This window comes from Arachis stenosperma, chromosome 9 (assembly GCF_014773155.1).
Source record: "Arachis stenosperma cultivar V10309 chromosome 9, arast.V10309.gnm1.PFL2, whole genome shotgun sequence".
Classification (NCBI taxonomy): domain Eukaryota; kingdom Viridiplantae; phylum Streptophyta; class Magnoliopsida; order Fabales; family Fabaceae; genus Arachis; species Arachis stenosperma.
This window is the reverse complement of record NC_080385.1, coordinates 81075939-81098299: the sequence shown is the minus strand read 5'-3', so window position 1 is coordinate 81098299 and position 22361 is coordinate 81075939. Positions and strand designations below refer to the sequence as shown.

Sequence of the window (22361 nt, the reverse complement as noted above, 5' to 3'; positions counted from 1 at the left end):
CTTTTCTTTTCTTTTCTTCACCTATAATAAACCAAAACAACCACTCCAAGTATCACTAAATTCAAGAGGCTTATAAATCAATTAAAATTCAATTAAAATTAGCTTAAACCTCATGATTTAACATTAATTTCATGGTGGTTGCTTGATTTAGAGAAGTTATGCATTTTCACTCCAAATCACTTACTTAGGATGCAAGAAAGTGCATAAATGCTAACAAAACAAGTGAAATTAGCTTGAAAAATGGGTATATGATGACTTGTCATCACAACACCAAACTTAAATCTTGCTTGTCCCCAAGCAAGCATCAAAACTAAGAGTAAATGGAATGAATAAGAAAAGGATACTTATCCTTATTATGCAGATAGCAGAACTTGATCTATGGGGCATTTATGCAGACAATGACAACTCAGGTTATTATTCCTGTTACATAATATATATCTTTCCTCAAAAGCTCGCTAAACTTGCTGTTATAAGACTCACTTTTTACTCACTCCCTTGCTAACTTTTCTTGGCTTACAATGCTTAACAAGCTTATTATTCTTTTAGAGGTTGGGTGTCAAATGCTGCAGCATAGCCTTTGGCTTTATTTTCTTTTCTTTTGCTCAACATCTTTCCACCACAGACACATGGCTCACTAATTCTTCCTAGGATCATTGATGCCCAGCATCTCTTTGGATAACTAAATGTTTTGTATCTAAGTTGCTCTTTATTGTGGAGTTTCAATTGGCCATCCCAAATCAGTTGATCTAAGTGACCGGGTTTTAAAATACCCCTTAGAATTTACTCATCCAAGCAGATCTTAGTACAAGAACACCACAGGCATATGTCCTAGGGTCCAAGCTATTGGTGTCCAACCTTTATTCTTTGTTTTTCTTGCCATTTTGGCTTTTTCTTTCTTCTTTTTCTTTCTGTTTTTGTTACCGAGGGCCTTTTCATTATTGATGAGAGTCTTTGTAACAGCAAGCTAACTCACAATTGAATGAGAATGATATTATGCAACAATTATTTCATGAGTTATGCATTTAATCAAACACATATACCACCACCAACTTCCATTCATACTTATGCAACATTGGATATTTCACTTTTCAATTCAAACCAAACTCTTTTATTTAAGCATATGGGAAACAAAACAATATTTAAAGCTAAGTGATGGATAACAAGCATTATGCAGATTTAGCATTTTTCTAGCTATTTATTAACTAACTGAAATGAAAAACAAAGAACAAGAATTGCATGAAGTAAAAGAAATGAATGATGGAGGCATATCATGTTTCAGACATGCATCTCCTTATTAGAGACATGAAAGAGGAAGTATGAAAGAACTTTGCCACCTTCTAATGGTCATGGCTGCGGCTTGATTCTCCCTTCTTCTTCTTTCTCTTCCCTGTCTTGGAATAATCTTGGATCTCTTCACCAGGACATCTTCTACCCCAAACAGAATCTAAGAGTCCTCTGAGCCCAAAATCTTCCAATCTTTTATAGGTTGACTCAGTATACTGATGAGATCTTGCTTGTTGCTTGGCTAAAAATTCAGGGCATTGCTCAAATGGCTTGATATCAGGATTGAGTGTTGGCAAATTGTGAGTCAAGTACTCCAACCTTGCTTGCATGTTTTCATCATTCTCCATTCTTTGTACGTGTCTAACTTCTCCCATGGTATGATGAACATTCTTCCATTGATACAGGTTGTGACTATATTCCCCTGCTTTAGCTTGACTAAAATACAGCTTATCATATGATTCTTTGAACTCTTTGTATTGCTCTTTTTGTCCTTCAAGAATCTGTGCTTGAAATTCTTGCTGCTGAGTCATCATTTGTTGTTGCCATCTCTCTTGTTTCTCCTCCATTTGATGCTGCCAAGCTTCTCGTTCTTCTTTTTCTTTCAAAAATTGCTCCATAAATTCTGGATGGGGCTCTAGATATTTCACTTGGCCCCCCTGATTTTGGCCTTGTTGAGCCTGCATGAGTTGCTGAGATAGTTCTTCAATTGATCTTTGTAATTGGCTCATGTCTATGGCATCATGAGCTTGATTTCGTCCTTCCTCTCTTTGTGATCTCTTTTGTCTAGGAGCTACTACCCCTTCTTGATTTTCTTCTTCATTTGTTCCCTCCATGCTCTTCTTGGTAATCCATTTCCCTTTCTTCACTTTTGTTGTACCCTCATCTTCAAAAATTACTCCAGCTTTGTCACATAGCCTGAGGATGGTACTTGGATGTCCAAGACCCTTTGATTTGCTTGTGCTATCGGCCATTTCTTGAATACTGTCAGCTATGAGTTGTGCGAGGTTGATCTCACCTCCATGCAAGATGCAGTATGTCAAGAGTGCTCGTTTGATTGTGACCCAAGAGGCATTTCTAGTAGGAAGGATAGATCTCCTCACTATTTCATACCATCCCTTAGCCACAGGAGTGAGATTTATCCTCCTTATGTGACTTGGAACTCCCTTTGAATCTCTTTCCCAATCAGTATTTTCCACACATAACCCCTGCAGGATCTCATCAGGATTATTTTCCATTTGCAATCTAGCCTCATAACTAGGCTCTGCATAGGTTATAGTTCTCAACTTGAGGGCTCTTGTGATGGCTGCAGGACTGAAGCTCACTTCAACTCCTCTGACATAACTTGTGTAAGGAGCACTATCTTTGTTTTCCTTCACAGCATTTGCATAGAACTCCCTAATCATAACTGCACTGATGTCAGTTAGAGGAGCACACAAGAGTTTCCACCTTCTTTCTCTAGTAATTTGCCTCATGATGGGGTATTCTCCTTCCCTTAAATCAAGACCTTTCTCATAAATGACATTCTTTGCCTCCATGAACCTATGATATCTCCCTTCATGGAATTGGGATCTAAACTTGATTGCATCAAAGGATGGAGGCTCGGCTACCATAGGTTCTTTTCCCGGCCTTCTTTTTGAACTTGAGGAGGCCATTGAGGTTGAGGTGAAAAGAAAGAAGAAGTGAGAAAAGAAGAAGTTTGTGTTGTGTTTGGGAAGAGTTTTGGTTCGGTTTTGTTGTGAGACAAGGAGATGATGTTGGTTTTAGGAGCAAAGGGGATTATGATTCTCATATGAGGGTAGCTTGAGTGAGTGTGTAAACCGTTTGGTGCAACGGCTATTAATAGGCCAAGTCTTCAAGCTTCTCAACAAAACCACAATGAATAAATGAAGAAGGAACCGTGAGTGCTCATGAAGGGCTGAGATTGAGTTGTTCATCTAAAGGACTCATGGAATGGACGGTCTGCATGCATGGTTGAGGCTTGACGAGGATCCTCTTCCCATTGGCTGCATGCATTTAGGTGTCCAAGGATGCATGCATGCAAACAAATTTTGCTTCCCCATGAGCGCGTTCTCCTAGGCACATGTGACCTTCCTCACATAGCTTCTCCTAGCCGTGACCTCTTCTAGCTTTTGTCTCAATCTTTTTCCTACATGAATCAAAACAACTAGCCTTAGATCATCAATATGGTCGTTGGCAACTTATTTGCAAAAATAAAATAAATTGTTTTGGTTTGTTTAATAGTTATTTAATTTTTTTTTGTGACCAATTGTGTCCCTAAATAAAATGCTAAAAGTTGGTGAACACCAAACTTATCTTTTATTGAAGGGATGGCTTAACAATGCAAACCGTTCTCAAAATTGATGCATTTTAAAAAATTTTGTGTGATCCCTTGTCTGTATGGTTCTGAGTCCATGATTGGAAAATGATCTTCTAAATATTGTTGCATATGAAGACACCAAACTTAGTGTTTGGTCACATGCTTTATCAAAAGAATTATGCATATGTTCTAAGAATAATTCCCTTTTTTGAACAATGAACTTGGGTGTGCCTTAAGGTACACCAAACTTAGAAGTTTGCCATGTGCTTTAAAACAATGTATGCATTTACTAGGCATGAAAATTCAAAATCATATTCAAAGGAATCATAGCTTATTAAATGAAAGAGAAGACAGAATTCTTAAACCATGGGTTGCCTCCCATGAAGCGCTCTTTTATTGTCATTAGCTTGACATTGAACTCCCTTTTAGGGTGGTTGATGTTGGTGATGTCTCAATTTGTCACCTCTCACTGTGAGCTTTCTCTGTGTGCCTTGATGCTCAATTTCCATATGTTCGAGAGAAAGTATTTGATTGACAGTGTAATAATCTTCTGCTCCCTGTTGTTGATATACTAGTTGCACCTTATCACCTTTAGAAAATCCTTCAGTTGGGATTCTCTTGTTCTTCCACCCTTTGTGAGCCTTTTTCTTGCTTTTCATCTTTTTCTTGCTTGTTGATCTTTTTTTCTTGACAGTTACTTGAGTTGTGATACCTTCCTTCTTGTTTATCACCCCTGCTTCCTTTTGAATCCCTTTTTCTTCTTGCATCTGTTTGTTTTTCTGTTCTACTTCCTTGTCAGTTGATTGCTTTGGAAGGAGATCATCACTCATTTTGCTTGTTTCTACATCCCTTTGTAATTCTGGAAAGACTTTCAGGATGATCCTCTCCTCATGCATCCTGAGGGTTAACTCTCCTTGCTCTATATCCACAATGGCTCTAGCAGTGGCCAAAAATGGTCGACCAAGTATTATAGAGTCACTTCCATTTTCTGAAGAATCCAGGATCACAAAATCTGCCGGATAGATGAACTTGCCAACCTTAACTAAAAGGTTCTCAATCAGCCCCTTAGGATATACTACTGATTGGTCCACCAATTCCAAGGACATCTGTGTTGGTTTCACCTCCTCTATGCCAAGCTTTTTCACTAGAGAATATGGGATTAGATTTATGCTTGCTCCTAGATCACACATCCCCTTGTTAATGAATAGGTTTCCAATAGTGCATGGTAAGAAGAAACCTCCAGGGTCTTCAAGCTTGGGAGGGAGTCCCTTTTTAATGAGTGCACTGCATTCTTCACTGAGCATTACAGTCTCTTTTTCATTCCACTATCTCTTCTTGTTAATGAGCTCCTTTAAGAACTTGGCATATAAAGGCATTTGCTCCAATGCTTCAGCTAAAGGTATGTTGATCTCCAACTTCTTAAAAGTCTCCAGAAATTTGTGGAAATGCTGATCCTTTGTTTCCTTGTGAAATCTCTGTGGATAAGGTAATGGTGGTGTTGAGCTCTTCTCCACTTGATGTTGTTTTGGAATTTGTTCTTCCAGGATCTTCTTTCCTTTCTTCAAATTCTGTGGTTTGTTGTCTTCCTCTGTGAGTTTTTCTGGGACATTCTTGGTCATCATGTCCTTGTTGATGGCTTCATCATTCTTTGTTGGCTCAGTGTCATTATGCTTGGTTGCCCCTTGGTCACCATCTGTTAACACTTTTCCACTTCTTAGTTGCACGACCTTGCATTCTTCCTTTGGGTTGGGAATGGTGTCACTAGGTAGTGAACTTGATGGTTTTTCAACAGAAATCTTCTTGGAGATTTGTCCAATCTGTCTCTCTAGGTTCTTCATGGAGGCTTCTTGGTTCTTTGTTGTCAATTCTTGGTTCTTCATCAGTTTCTCCATGAGCAGCTCTAGATTGGTGATTCTCTGTGAATCTTGTGAGATGGGTTGATTTTGGGGTGTTGATGGATGATGATAGGTGTTTTGGTTAGTTGGGTGGTTATTAGGTGGGTATTGGTTAGAATTGGGGTAGTTATTTTGTGGTTTTCTGTATGTATTTTGACTAGTGTTTGGCTGGGGGTTGTGGTTTGTGTTTTTCCAATTGTTCTGACTTGTGTTTCTTTGCCATGGTTGTTGGTTTTGATTATGGTTGTCTCTCCATCTGAGGTTGGGATGGTTCTTCCAAGATGGATTGTAAGTATCCCCATAGACTTCATTTGTTCCAGGATTTTGGTTGTGCATGTATTGGACTTGCTCTTGCTGTTGCTCCTCTTGAGTGTCTTCACTTTGCACCCAAGTGGTTGGAGGTTGGCTTGTGGTGTTCACTGCTGCCACTTGCAAGCCATCAATCCTTTTGGCCATTTGCTCAAATTATTGCTGAATCTGCTGCTGCATCATCTTGTTCTGAGCCAGAATAGAATCAACTCCTTCTAACTCCATTACTCCTCTTCTCTGTGATGGTTGGCGTTGTCTTTGATGAGCAAAGAAATATTGGTTGTTGGCCACCATATCAATGAGGTTTCGAGCTTCCTCTGTGGTCTTCATGAGTTGTAATGAGCCTCCGGCAGAGTGATCAAGAGCTTCTTGAGCTTTAAGAGTGAGTCCCTCATAGAAGTTCTGCAACTTGTCCCACTCAGTGAACATCTCTGGTGGACATTTCCTCAATAGAGCCTTATATCTTTCCCATGCTTCATATAAGTTTTTAGCCTCCAATTGAGTGAACGTTTGAACCTCAGTCTTCAACCTTAGGATTCTTTGAGGTGGATAAAATTTGGCAAGAAACTTGCCCACCAAGTCATCCCAAGTGTTGATGCTTTCTTTTGGAAAGGTCTCTAGCCATTGAGTAGCCTTATCTCTGAGAGAGAATGGAAAGAGCAGCAACTTGTAGCTATCAGGAGGTACACCATTGGTTTTCACCGTGTCACAGATTCTCAAGAAGGTAGACAAATGTTGATTTGGATCCTCCAAAGGCCCTCCTCCAAAAGAACAATTGTTTTGAACCAGAGTGATGAGTTGTGGCTTGAGTTCAAAATTGTTTGCATTGACATTGGGAGGAAGAATGCTACTCCCAAAATGCCTAGCATTTGCAAATGTGTATGAAGCCAAGACTCTTCTCTGTTGTTGATTATTGTTGGCTCCTTCTCCTGGTTGATTGGTATCTCCTTCCATTTCTTGGAATTCCTCCTCAGATTCTTCTTCTCCAACAACGTTCTTCCCTCTTTCGGCTCTTCTTATTCTCCGAAGAGTTCTTTGATCAATTTCAGAGAGGATAGGGGAAGATCTTCCTGTACCTGACATACAAACACACAATAATAAACACACAAACCCAGAAAGCTAATGAAACTTCAATCTATAGCTCGAATGAAGTTTTAGTTAGTTTAAGCAAAAACTCAAACAGTTAGTGTGTTAGTAAGAATTATAATAACAGAAAAGAAAAAAAATGCTTAATCTAGACCTCCACTTCACTTAATCATTGTCAATCTATTTCAATCCCTGGCAACGGCGCCAAAAACTTGATGTGTGGAAAACGATCCAACACAAAACTCACCGGCAAGTGTACCGGGTCGCATCAAGTAATAATAACTCACATGAGTGAGGTCGATCCCACAGGGATTGAAGGATTGAGCAATTTTAGTTTAGTGGGTGGTTTAGTCAAGCGGATCAAGTGTTGGTTGAGTGATTTGTGTTTAACAGGAAGTAAATGACAGTAAATATAAATGGAGAGGGGAATTTGCAGTAAATTTAAGAACAGGAAGGTAAAATGGACTGAATCTTAAAGAACAAGAAAGTAAATGACTGAAACTTAAAGTGCAAGAAATGTAAATTGCAGTAACTTAAATTGCAAGAAATATAAATTGCTTGAAAGTAAAAGGGAATTGAGGACAGGGATTGCAGAATTTAAACAAGAGAATGTGAATTGCAACAATTAATAGAACAGAAATTGAATTAGAAGCAATGAGAATTAAATCAGCAAGGAAATAAAGTGCAGCAGAGGTTCCCAGAGGAACCAAAAGTAAAATTTGGTCTCAGGTCTCAAGAGACTAGGTAGCAGAGCCTAGATCTCTATTTGCCTTCCTAGATCCAAGTTAACAAAGCAATTGACAAGAATTAGAAGAAGAAGAAGTAAAGGAAATGTAAATGGATTCAATTATGCAGAAAGAGATTTGAAGAGAATTTGAATGGGAATTGAGACAGAATTTCCTCAATTTCTCACACCCAAAACTCATAAACAGAAGATTAGAAATGCTCAGGCAAGAATGAAGAAGAAGAGAGATCAATTCTCCTCCCCAATTCTCAGAAATCTCGGTGAAGTCACCAAGAACAATTGCCAAAGCTCAAAAGAAAAGTGAAAGTAAAAGTAAAATTCAAAAGTAAAGGTAAAAGTCCTAATTACATCAAACTAACTCCTATTTATACACTTTCTATTCTTGGATATTGGGATTTGGATGGGCTTTTGAATTGGTGAAGAAATGAATTCAAATGGATTTTTAATTTAAATTTTCGGCCCAAAATGGTGGCTCCCAGGAGGCTGCCCTGCCCTTGTGGAGGGCAGGGCAGAAAATTGGTGCTTGGTGCGGAGGTTTGGTGCGTCTTGGGTGCGTGTTGGTGCGGATTGGTGCTGCCAGGAATGCAAAACGCTGCCCTGCCCGCGCCAAGGGCAGGGCAGAAAATTGTGGTGCTGCCAGATCGAGGAGTGTGCGCGCTTGGCGCTGCCAGGGTCGAAAATTGGTGCGCCAGAATCGCTTCTTGGTGCGCCACACACAAGATGCTGCCCTGCCCGCGCAGAGGGCAGGGCAATGTTCCCTCTTTCACGTCCCGTGTTCGAAACACGGCAGAAGCACGCGCTCATCATTTTTCTTGGCTTCATGGCACGGCAATCAACCTTAAGTCCTAGCTTCCTCATGGTTCCTTGTTCGATCCTTGTGGCATGCATCATAGGCATTTTTCCTTTGATTTCTTTCCTTGGAGAGCCCGATACTGCCCTTGTGGAGGGCAGGGCAAGGTTCTCTTCCTCTTGGTTCCATGGCACATTTTGTGCTCTGCCCTTGTAGTGGGCAGGGCAGAGTTGCCTTCTCTTCTTGGTTCTCTTATGTTGCCCTCCTAGAGGGCAGTGTGCCCTTGTGGAGGGCAATGTTGCCTTCCTCTTTGCATGCGGCACGCTTCTTCTCTCTTTTGCCACACTTTCCTTTCCTTGGGCTACACTTCTTAGGCCACGCTTTTCCTTTTCTTTTCTTTTCTTCACCTATATAAAACCAAAACAACCACTCCAAGTATCACTAAATTCAAGAGGCTTATAAATCAATTAAAATTCAATTAAAATTAGCTTAAACCTCATGATTTAACATTAATTTCATGGTGGTTGCTTGATTTAGAGAAGTTATGCATTTTCACTCCAAATCACTTACTTAGGATGCAAGAAAGTGCATAAATGCTAACAAAACAAGTGAAATTAGCTTGAAAAATGGGTATATGATGACTTGTCATCAATCGACATGGAGAAAAAATAAAAAAATATCACAATTACACCCCCTTTTGGGTGTCTCTCGTGGATGTCTACAGAGAGGTATGCAACACTAAAAAAATACCCCCAGCTCGAGCACTCAAAGGCAAAAAAGGAGGAAGAAATCAGGCTGAATATTATGAATATCATCGAATTCGCGGGCATTCCACCAATGAGTGTTTCATTTTAAAAAATGTCATTGAAAAACTAGTAAGAGAAGGGAAGCTAGATCGGTATCTGGCCACCCGGGACGATGAGCAAAGAAAAAGAAGAAGAGCAGAAGATGTCGGACAAGCTGAGCGATCACCTCGTGCACCAGAAAGACATGTCCACATGATACACGGCGGATTTGCGGGGGGATGAATCTCCAAATCATCTCGCAAAAGACATCTTAAGGACGTATATCATGTTAAAGGGAAGGAGGAAGCACCCGACATCCCCGCGATCACTTTCACCAGAGAAGACGCATCTGGCATCATATTGGGACACGACGATCCCATGGTCATCACTGTTATACTGGCAAACGCAAATCTCCACCGCACACTGATAGACCAAGGGAGCTCGGCCGACATCTTATTCAAAACTGCCTTCGACAAGCTCGGTTTGGAAAAAAAAGAACTTATAGCACATCCGAACAGCCTGTTTGGACTAGGAGACACCCCGGTTCAACCGCTGGGATACATCTCGCTACACACAACTTTCGGAAAAGGAAACCAGTCAAAAACACTCAAGATAGATTACATCGTGGTCGACGTAAGTTCAGCCTACAATACCTTAATAGGTTGGACAACATTGAATCAGCTCGGTGCAATAGTCTCAACTCCACATCTATGCATGAAATTCCCAACTGTAGAAGGGATAGCTACAATAAAAGCAGATCAGAAGATGGCACGCCATTGTTACAACGAAAGTATAAACCTCAGAGGTAGAGGAGAAGAATTTCACACAATCAAACTCGGTGGAGTTCAGAGGCGGCAAGAACTCCGCCCACAACTTGAAGGCGGAATAGAGAAAGTCCAGATCGGGGATTCCCAGGACCAAACGACCAGTATCGGTACAATCCTACAAGGAGACATAAAAGAATCGCTCATACAGTTCTTACGAGATAACGTCGACCTCTTTACATGGAAGGCGGCAGACATGCCAGGCATAGACCCCAAGTTAATGTGCCACAAACTAGCAGTCTACCCAGGATCTCGGCCAGTGCAACAGAGGTACAGAAAGCTCGGACCAGAACACTCTCATGTTGTGGAAGAGCAGGTACAAGCTCTACTAGAGGCAGGATTTATAAGAGAAGTCAAATACCCACTATGGCTAGCTAACGTCGTCTTGGTGAAAAAATTAAACGGGAAGTGACGAATGTGCACCGACTACACTAATCTCAACAAAGCCTACCCAAAAGATCCTTATCCACTCCCAAGTATCAACGCACTGGTCGATGCTTCCTCAGGATATAAATACCTCTCGTATATGGACGCATATTCGGGATACAATCAAATCCCAATGTATCCACCCGACCAAGAAAAAACTTCCTTCTTAAACCTAAAAGCAAACTACTGCTACATCGTTATGCCTTTCGGTCTTAAAAATACGGGAGCTACTTATCAGAGATTAATGAATAAGGTCTTTTCGAATCATATCGGAAAAATCATGGAAATCTACGTAGACGACATGCTAATAATGACACAAAATGAAGAGAAGCTATTGTCCAACCTGACCCAGGTGTTCGACACTATAAGACGGCATGGCATGCGACATAATCCCGCAAAATGCACCTTCGCAGTAGAAGCTCGCAAATTCTTGGGTTTTTTGCTCACACAGAGAGGAATCGAGGCAAACCCGGATAAATGCTGGGCCATACTCAACATGAAGAGTCTGACTTGTGTCAAAGAGGTAAAACAACTCAATGGGAGGTTGGCAGCCTTGTCCAGATTTCTAGCCGGATCGGCAATAAGATCTCTCCCCTTCTACGCCACTCTAAGGAAGGGAAAGAAGTTTGAATGGACAACGGAGTGCGAGCAAGCCTTCCAAGATTTCAAAAGATTCCTGGGACAGCCACCTATCCTAACTCGGCCACGAAAAGGAGAACCATTCATATTGTACCTCGTGGTAGGAAGTCGGGCAGTAGCCTCAGCACTAGTCCGAGAAGACGACAGCGGGCAACAACCCGTATATTTCATCAGTAAAGCATTACAAGGATCCGAGCTAAACTACCAATAAATAAAAAAGTTTGCCTACGCTCTGATACTAATATCTCGACGACTTCGTTCATATTTCCAGGCCCACACCATTAGGGTTCGAACCAACCAGCCCATAAAAGGGATCTTACAAAAAACAGACCTAGCGGGCAGAATCTTGCAATGGGCAATCGAGTTATCCGAATTTGATCTTCAATACGAAGCTTGGACAGCCATCAAATCATAATACCTGGCCGACTTCATTGCAGAATTTACAGACACACCGGAAATCCCCATAGAATGGAATCTCTACGTGGACGGTTCCTCAAATAAAACTGGAAGCGGCGCGGGTGTGATAATTGAAAGCGACCAAGGAACCCAAATCGAACTCTCCCTCAAATTAGGGTTCCCTATCTCAAACAACCAAGCGGAATATGAGGCACTACTAGCTGGTTTGAAGCTGGCTAGGGAGGTGAGAGCTCAAAAGCTTACCATCTTCATCGACTCACAAATAGTCACTTCACAAATAGCAGGAAGCTACCAAGCCAAAGATCCCACCATGAAAAAATACTTGGACAAAACCAAGGGATAGCTCGAACAACTCAGAGAATATGAGATCTGTCACATACCCCGAGAACGGAATGCTCGAGCTGACACACTATCAAAACTAGCCAGCACCAAACCAGAGGGCAACAATAGAAGCCTTATCCAAGAAATTCTGCAGAATCCATCAATCTTGGAAGAAGAAAAAGTCCTGACCATAACAGGTCAGGATCAAGGATGGATGACTCCCATAATTAACTACCTCAAAACAAAAGCACTCCCCATAAAGGAAAAGGAGGCAAAGAGGTTGAAACGGGAGGCACAATACTACACTATCATAATCAATGCTCTATACAAAAGAGGGATTTCAATACGATTGTTAAAATGCGTACCGATTTCTAACATAAAGGAAGTTTTGGAAGAAGTACACAGTGGCATTTGTGGCAATCACCTCGGAGTGCAAGAACTTACCAAAAAAGTACTCCGGACAGAATTTTATTAGCCAACTCTACAAAAGAAAGCCACAGAATTCGTAAAGACATGTCCATCATGTCAGAAACATGCCAACTTTCACATCGTCCCACTAGAGGAGCTCATCAACGTGACCTCACCTTGGCCATTCGCAAAATGGGGACTTGACCTTCTCGGACCCTTTCCTCAGGGATCGGGACAAGTTAAATTCCTTATAGTGGGGATAGACTACTTCATAAAGTGGATCGAGGCAGAACCCCTAGCTAATGCCACTGCTCAAAGAAGTCAAAAATTCCTATATAGGAACATTGTCACGAGGTTTGGGGTTCCATACTCCATCACCACAGACAATGGTACTCAGTTCACAGATGCAGGCTTCAGAAAGCTAGCGGCTGACTTGAACATAAAACAATAATTCACTTTCGTAGAACATCCCTAAGCCAATGGACAAGCCAAAGCTACCAACAAAGTCATACTAGCTGGGCTGAAATAGAGATTACAGGATGCAAAGGGAGCCTGGGCCGAGGAGCTCCCACAAGTCCTATGGGCATATCGAACAAAGCCACATTCCGCCACAAAGGAATCACCCTTCCGATTAGCGTATGGAATGGAGGCAATGATCACAGTGGAGATTGAAGAAAGGTCACCTTGAATGATTCACTATAGTGAAGAAGCCAACTCTCAACTACAAAGAGAAGAACTTGACCTACTTCTGGAAGTCTGAGAAAGATCTCGGATTAGGGAAGAAGCATTAAAATGATGAATGGCTACGAGATACAATCAAAAGGTAGTACGACGAGTTCTTGCTGAGAATGACCTCATCCTAATCCGAAATGACATCGGAACAACCCGACCTGGAGAAGGAAAGCTGGCAGCAAATTGGAAAGAACCCTACCGAGTTATAGAAGTACTTGGAAAGGGCTACTACAAACTGTCTGAACTCGATGGGCGAGAGCTTCCTAGGTCATGGCACGCCTGCAACCTAAGAAGGTACTACAGTTAGGGATTATAAAGGATCTTAGGATAGGGTGCACTCTTTTTCCTGAAAAGGTTTTTTAATGAGGCGCCAAGCCGAGACCTACAAATCACCCCACTTAGAGGATTAACCTCCCGCATGTATATATTTGCGTTCTCTTTTAAATAAAATCTATTCAGATCTTCTACAAACGCTCAAGACGCATTAGTCTGAAACATTCATCGTCCGATTATAAAGCTACAGATCGGCAGAAAGTGAAAATCAAATTCACTATGCGATCACGATAAACACCAAAAACGAAAACCAAATTCATTAAAAGGTCGACCAAACGAGGGTTAAACCCAATCTCTACAAAATTGGCAAAGATGAAAACAGAATAATGCTAGAAGTTATAGAAAGTGATCCATAGAAAGGACCTGATGAGGTCCTAATAAAATGGATTGCTATAATATAACTTAAAGACTGGCCGACATAAAGAAGTCGGACCAGTTGCAATAGCCGAAGTTATAAGTAAATCCCTGGAAAGAGGTCTGGCTATCCCTATAAAAGAGGATTACTATAACTTAGAAGGGCCCGACGTGACGAAGTCAGCCCAAAACATAAGAGTTATAAAAGTAATCCCTGAAAGAGACCTGAACAAGGTCCAAGAAAGAGGATTACAAAAATAACTTAGAAGGGCCCGACATGATGAAGTCGGCCCAAAACATAAAAAGTTATAAAAGTAATCCCTGAAAGAGACCTAAACAAGGTCCAAGAAAGAGGATTACAAAAATAACTTAGAAGGGCCCGACAAGATGAAGTTGGCCCAAAACATAAAAAGTAATAAAAGTAATCCCTAAAAGAGATCTAAATAAGGTCCAAGAAAGAGGATTATAAAAATAACTTTGAAAGACCCGACGTAAGGAAGTCGGCCCAAAGCATAAAGTTATAGAAGTAATCCCTGAAAGAGATCTGAACAAAATCCAAGAAAGAGGATTACAAAATAACTTGGAAGGGCCCGACATGATGAAGTTGGCCCAAAACATAAAGCTACAAAAGTTACCCCTGAAAGAGACCTAAATGAGGTCCAAAAAAGAGGGTTACAAACAACAACTGGGGTAAAAAACCAACCTGACAAAATCGACAACCACAGCATTATAAAACATAATTCCTTACAAAGACCTGAACAAAGTTCAAACAAAATAAATTGCTGAAAATAACATCAGGCAAAGGAATCAAGCCAATAAGGTCAGACAAAGTTCCAACACTCCCAAAACCTACAAAGGTACCAAGACGAGTGCAGACAGACATGATATAAAAACATAGAGTTATAATAATAGCAAGCTTCAGAGGCCACCAAGGTCAGCCCAAAAAGCCTGGAAATTACTTTGTTTTTCAAAATAAAGTTGCTAAACAAGCAACTAAGAAAGTGTCAACAGTCAACAAATACCATTTACAAAAGCGAAAGTTCAAAAGCCCACAGGCAGGGCCATATGCAAACATATCAGGAATAACTAAAGAAGATCTAGAGGTTTCCCAGTAGCTGCATCAACATGGGGCGAAGGAGGACGAGTTTGGAGAGGCACAACATCCATTGTCCCATCCTCTCGGTTCAAGATTTGACAGTCAGGTTCAGGCTCAATTCCGGCTAAAGGAGCTAATGAAGTCGGCACAACAGAAGCCTTGGCGGCAGGCGCAGGAAGAGGTTCAACATCATCTTCATCAGGGTCGTCAGGGACAATCTTACCATCCCTCAAAACATTGTCAAGGCTGAAGAGAGTGAGGTCGAGCTCCGATGCAAGGACCCGAATCTGCTCCTTTAAGTTCTCATAAGCCGCAGTCACGCTGCCCACAAGGTGACATTGGAGCTCGGTATAGTCATCCCAGGCAGTCTCCAAATCACCCCTGAGACGCACCACTTCTCGGTAGACTGAAACATAGCTCTCCTTGTGCTTTAACGCCGTGTCTTCAGCCAACTTCCCAGAAGCTACCAAAGCCACAGAGCTAGCCTTTTCACCCTCTAACTCTTTCTCCACCTTCTCCAACTTTACCTCCAGCTCCTCCTTCAAACCTTTTATCCTATCAAACTCTGACTTAACCTCCATCATAAAAGACTTTGTAGCATGAACCGGAATACCCTGAGCAGTTCGAAAAAGAGCCGCACCCATATGAGCCATATTCACACTGCTTCTAGTTATAAACTCCATGTAATGAAGAATGGACACATCATCCATTGAAATACCTCAATAGGGGGCAATTTGCTGGTCAACAAACTCAACAACATCAAAATCAGGGGCATCAAGGTTAAAGGGCTCAGACGTTTTTTGTTTTTTGGAGGAGGAGCGCCAGATGCAGCAGCTGAAGTTTGTGGAGGGTCAGCCAGACAAACCCGGGGAGTAAGGATCACCCTCCTTGGCCCGGGTGAACTCGGCACAGGCGGCTTCACCTGAACTTGAGAAGACCCCTCTCCTGCCGCCTTGGCCGATATGTTTTGAGCAGCAGCAGCCTTCCTTGCCTTTTTGAAGGCCTTCATGGAGTCATTATTTTTTGACATCTCTGAAAAACAGAATCAACCACAGTAAAGGATTACAATCGCAAAATAAGAGGAAGCAAAGCTAAGAAACAAAGGATAAAAATTAGTCAGACAGTACCCAACACAGTTCGGACCAGGGACGGGTCCCCCAGAAACTTTTTGGTATCAAGATGGGGGGTTCCCCCCATATGTCCTCTAGAACAATCATAAAAGCCCGCTCAACCTCGTCAAGCATCTTCCATGTATAACGAGACACTGTCACATTCTTTTGCCATTTCAGAGGAAAAGCAGGCTCATCATTTTCATCAAGAAAAAAGGGGCGGGTCCCCCTCAACAGCTCGAACTTTAAAGAAATAGTTCTTAAAGTCCTTAAAGGACTCATTATACATGGCAAAAACTTTATACCCCTGAGCAGATCTAAAAGAAACCCAAGAAGCTTTCTTTTTGAAAGAAGCCTGATAAACCACTCTTTCATGGTTTATCTTGTGCTCAATTGAGTGGTTTTTATCAACTCTTTACCCACTTATTCATATTATTCGCATGTTTTACTTTTTCCTTCCAAATTTTGTGCTATGATTGAAAACATGCTTCTTTGGGCTTTAAATTTGCTATGTTTAATCCTCTCTTATTACCATTCGATGCCTTGATATGTGTGTTAAGTGATTTCAGAGATTACAGGGCAAGAATGGCTCAGAGGATGGAAAGGAAGCATACAAAAGTGGAAGGAATACAAGAAGTTGAAGAAGTTGCTAAGCTGTCCAGCCTGACCTCTTCGCACTCAAACAGGCATAACTTGAGCTACATAGGTCCAAATGACGCGGTTTCAGTTGCATTGGAAAGATAACATCCGGGGCTTCTCAACGATATATAATTTGCCATAGATGCCTCGAAGTTAGGTGATGCGAACGCGTGGATGACGCGCCCACATCGCATCTACGTACTTCAATCCACGCAAACGTGTGGACGACGCTTCCGCGTCACTTTTCCGCGACCTGAACGTACCAAAAAATGCTGGGAGCAATTTTTGGGCTGTTTTTGACCCAGGTTTTGGCCCAGAAAGCACAAATTAGAGGCTATAAAGTGGGAAAATCCATTCATTCATCATATACATCATACAACATATAGTCATACATAGTTTTAGGATTTAGATGTAGTTTTTAGAGAGAGAGGCTCGCTCCTCTCCCTTAGAATTTAGGATTAGGATTCCTCTTAAAGGATTTAGGATTTCTTATTCTCAATTTCTAGGTTTAATTTTCTTTTTATTTATTTTTCCAATTTAATTTATGAACTTTTCCGTGTTAGATTTGATTTCTTTTATTAATGCAATTTGAGGTATTTCAGATTTTATGATTGCTTTCTTTTATTTATTATATAATAATTTGAATTTTTCTCTTTTGGCTTTGGTTGAGTAATTGGTGACACTTGAGTTATCAAACTCAGCAGTTGATTAATATTTGAAGTTTGCTGGTTAATTTGGATCCCTCTAAAGCTAGTCTTTCCTTAGGAGTTGAGTAGGACTTGAGGAATCAAATTAATTGGTCCACTTGACTTTCCTTTATTTAGTAAGGGTTAACTAAGTGGGAGCAACGGACAATACTCATCACACCTGATAAGGATAACTAGGATGGGATTTCCAATTCTCATACCTTGCCAAGAGATTTTCTAATTATTAATTTATTTTTCTTATCAAGTAAATTACTTGTTCAAACCTTTTCAAAACTCCAAAATATACCTTTGCATAACCAATAATAAATCATACTTCCCTGCAATTCCTTGAGAAGACGACACGAGGTTTAAATACTTCAGTTATCAATTCCAAAGGGGTTTGTTACTTGTGACAACCAAACGTTTATACGAAAGGATTTTCTGTTGGTTTAGAAGCTATATTTACAACGCGATTATATTTTTATAAAATTCTTTACTAGCAAAAATCCTAACGTCAAAATGGCGCCGTTACCGGAGAATTGCAAACGTGTGCCTTATTATTGGTTATTATAAATACTTTTCTTTTACCTGTTTGTTTGTTTTTGTTTTCCCTTCTTATTTCTGATAGCTACTATGAATTCTCACCCCTCTCACTTTGAGTTTGGTTCTAATTTTGTTGAAAGGAATGGAAGCTATAACAGGAATATGCATCACGGTCTAAGCAATCAAAGATGGATGGAGCCAAGAGGATCTGATCACCCCTTTAGGCAACAACATCCTCCTAGATATCATGGACACAGACCATTCTACAATGCATACCAAGCTGATAGATATGGTGGACCCCCTTGTAGCTACCAACAAGCCCAACCCTATGCTCAGAGACTGATGAGCGGATAATTTATACGCTTTTTGGCATTGTTTTTAGTATGTTTTTAGCAATTTTAGTTGAGTTCTTAGTAGATTTTTATTAGTTTTTAGTTAAAATTCACTTTTCTGGACTTTACTATGAGTTTGTGTGTTTTTCTGTGATTTCAGGTATTTTCTGGCTGAAATTGAGGGACCTGAGCAAAAATCTGATTCAGAGACTGAAAAGGACTGCAGATGCTGTTGGATTCTGACCTCCCTGCACTCGAAGTGGATTTTCTGGAGCTACAGAAGCCCAATTGGCGCGCTCTCAACGGCTTTGGAAAGTAGACATCCTGGGATTTCCAGCAATATATGATAGTTCATACTTTGCCCAAGATTTGATGGCCCAAACCGGCGTTCAAAGTCACCCTCAGAATTCCCAGCGTTAAACGCCGGAACTGGCACCAAAATGGGAGTTAAACGCCCAAACTGGCATAAAAGCTGGCGTTTAACTCCAAGAAGAGTCTCTACACGAAAATGCTTCAATGCTCAGCCCAAGCACACACCAAGTGGGCCCAGAAGTGGATTTTTATGTCATTTACTCATCTTTGTAAACCTTAGGCTACTAGTTTTCTATAAGTAGGACCTTTTACTATTGTATTTTCATCTTGGTTTTTCTGGTTCCCTCTCTGGGGCCGAAGCCAATGATCACTCTTGTTCTTATGTATTTTCAACGGTGGAGTTTCTACACACCATAGATTAAGGTGTGGAGCTCTGCTGTACCTCGAGTATTAATGCAATTACTATTGTTCTTCTATTCAATTCCGCTTGTTCTTTGTCCAAGATATCACTTGTTCTTCAACTTGATGAATGTGATGATCCGTGACACTCATCATCATTCTCACCTATGAACGTGTGACTGACAACCACCTCCGTTCTACCTTAGATTGGGTGAATATCTATTGGATTCCTGATACACGATGCATGGTTGATCGCCTGACAACCGAGTGCTCGCCTTACAAACGAGCCAACCATTCCGTGAGATCAGAGTCTTCGTGGTATAGGCAAGAACTGATGGCGGCATTCAAGAGAATCCGGAAGGTCTAACCTTGTCTGTGGTATTCTGAGTAGGATTCAATGATTGAATGACTGTGACGTGCTTCAAACTCCTGAAGGCGGGGCATTAGTGACAGACGCAAAAGAATCACTGGATTCTATTCCGCCCTGATTGAGAACCGACAGATGGATAGCCGTGCCATGACAGGGTGCGTTGAACATTTCCACTGAGAGGATGGGAGGTAGCCACTGACAACGGTGAAACCCTTGCATAAGCTTGCCATGGAAAGGAGTAAGAAGGATTGGATGAAGACAGTAGGAAAGCAGAGAGACAGAAGGGACCAAGCATCTTCATACGCTTATCTGAAACTCTCACCAATGATATACATAAGTATCTCTATCTTTATCTTTCTGTTTTATTCATCATCTATACCCATTTGATTCTGCCTGACTAAGATTTACAAGGTGACCATAGCTTGCTTCATACCGACAATCTCCGTGGGATCGACCCTTACTCGCGTAAGGTTTATTACTTGGACGACCCAGTGCACTTGCTGGTTAGTTGTGCGAAGTTGTGTTTATTCCATGGTATTGAACACCAATTTTTTGGATTCATTACCAGGGATTATGAGAGTTGTGAAAAGTATTGTTCACAATTTCGCGCTATCAAGTTTTTGGCGCCGTTGCCGGGGATTGTTTCGTGTATGGACAACTGACGGTTCATCTTGTTGCTTAGATTAGGTATTTTTCTTCAGAGTTCTTAAGAATGAATTCTAGTGTTTCATGATGATCTGTTGAAATCTGGCTGGCTGAGAAGCCATGTCTAATCTTATTGGACCGAGGTTTCAACTGATCATCACAAGAGCTTGTTGATCTCTATCAATCTTGCTATTGGAGCAATGATCTGCTAAGGCTTGGCTGGCCATTGGCCATGTCTAGTGTTTTGGACCGAAGCTTTCTTTGAAAGCTTGGCTGGCTGTGAAGCCATGTCTAATTCCTAGACCGGAGTCTTAGACTAGCATTGCAATGATTCCTGGAATCCAAATTAAGAATTCTGAAACTTTTATTTTCTATTTCCATATAATTTTCGAAAAAAATCCAAAAAAAATTTCAAAATCAAAAAAAAAAAAAAACCAAAAATATTTTATGTTTCTTGTTTGAGTCTAGTATCTAATTTTAAGTTTGGTGTCTTGCATGCATTGTCTATTTGATCTTGGTTCTATTTTCAAGTCAATAGTACAGGGAACTGAAGATTCAGAACATGCAGCAGAGGAATTACACAGAAAAAGCTGGGCGTTCAAAACGCTCAGTGAAGAAGGACAGACTGGCGTTTAAACACCAGCCAGGGTGCCTGGTTGGGCGTTTAACGCCCAAAAAGGTAGTGCATTGGGCGTTAAACGCCAGAATGTGCACCATTCTGGGCGTTTAACGCCAGGATGGCACAAGGGGGAGGATTTTGTTTTCAAATCAATTTTTTTTTCAAGTTTTCAAAGTTTTTCAAAATCAAATCTTTTTCAAATCATATCTTTTTAATCAAATATTTTCAAAATCAATTTCTTTCCTTCTTCAAAGATACTTGCTAACAATTAATGATTTGATTGAACATTTCAAGTATGTTGCCTTTTCTGTTGAGAAAGGTTTAATGTTTGAATCATATCTTTTCTTGTTAGGCAAGTCATTAATTGTTAAAATCAAATCTTTTTTTTTTAAAAATTGTTTTCAAATCATATCTTCTCAATCACATATTTTTTAAAACCAATCATATCTTCTTAACCTCATCTTTTTCAAAATAGTTTTCAATCAAATCTTTTTGACTTCTAATTTCAAAATCTTTTTCAAAAATCACTTGATTCTTTTTCCACTTTGAGTTTTCGAAAATTATCAATCAATTTTTCAAAATGATTTTAAAAACTTTTTAATTAATTTTCGAAAATTCTCTTCCCCTCTTCCCACATCCTTCTATTTATGGAGTACCACTCCTTCTCAATGCACAATTCGAACTCTATCTGATTAAGTTCGAATTCTTCTACCTCTTTCTTCTATTTTTCTGTTCTTCTGACACCTCAAGGAATCTCTATACTGTGACATAGAGGATTCCATATTTTCTTGTTCTCTTCTCTTTCATATGAGCAGGAGCAGAGACAAAGGCATTCTTGTTGAAGCTGACCCTGAACCTGAAAGGACCTTGAAGCGAAAGCTAAGAGAAGCTAAGGCACAACTCTCTACAGAGGACCTAACAGAAATCTTCAAAGAAGAAGACATGGCAGCCGAAAACAACAACAATGCCAACAATGCAAGGAAGGTGCTGGGTGACTTTACTGCACCTACTCCCGACTTCTATGGGAGAAGCATCTCTATCCCTGCCATTGGAGCAAACAACTTTGAGCTTAAGCCTCAATTAGTTTCTCTAATGCAACAGAATTGCAAGTTCCATGGACTTCCATTGGAAGATCCTCATCAGTTTTTAGCTAAATTTTTACAAATCTGTGACACTGTCAAGACTAATGGGGTTGACCCTGAGGTCTACAGACTAATGCTATTCCCTTTTGCTGTAAGAGACAGAGCTAGGACATGGTTGGACTCACAACCTAAAGAAAGCCTGGACTCATGGGAAAAGCTAGTCAATGCCTTCTTGGCAAAGTTCTTTCCACCTCAAAAATTGAGTAAGCTTAGAGTTGAAGTCCAAACCTTCAGACAGAAGGATGGAGAATCCCTCTATGAAGCTTGGGAGAGATACAAACAATTAATCAGAAAATGTCCTTCTGACATGCTTTCTGAATGGAGCATCATAGGTACTGTTCCGAGGGTTACCTGAAACGTGTAGCTCGGTCGTTCAGGCAAGGTCCGAGGTAGGGGTCTGTGACCCGAGCTTGGTGTGCTGAACGACGGGGGGGTGTACCTGCAATGACACTCCGATGCTTAAGTTAGCATGGGTCCAAGCAGATATCGAGTAGAATTAGAGTATGAGTTATACCTGGGTGCTCCAGTGTATTTATAGTAGTTGGTCGTGATCATCCCTGGATAAGATATTCTTATCTTATCTTATCTTTTTGGGAGTTTTATCTTTATCTCTGTGGAACCGCCTTTCCCAGGCCTTTTCGGCCTTTAGGTTTTGGGCTTCGCTCCTTTTGATGGGCCTTTTCCTTTGTTGGTCCGAGGTCCGACCTCAGGCGTGGGCCTTTGGGACGACCTCGGACCTTCTGTGGATTAGCCGGGTTAGGAGAGCTCGGTCAGGGTATGAACAGTGCCCCTGCCCGAGTTCGT

General features: G+C 40.9%; 1 non-coding gene across 1 annotated transcript; it reads right to left on the bottom strand.

Moving 5' to 3' along the window:
• Window positions 1–21762: 21762 nt before the first annotated feature.
• On the bottom strand, window positions 21763–21870 carry LOC130952189 (small nucleolar RNA R71). Its single transcript, XR_009074370.1, has one exon. It is a non-coding gene; the product is annotated as a small nucleolar RNA R71 (small nucleolar RNA).
• Between the last annotated feature and the right edge of the window lie 491 nt (window positions 21871–22361).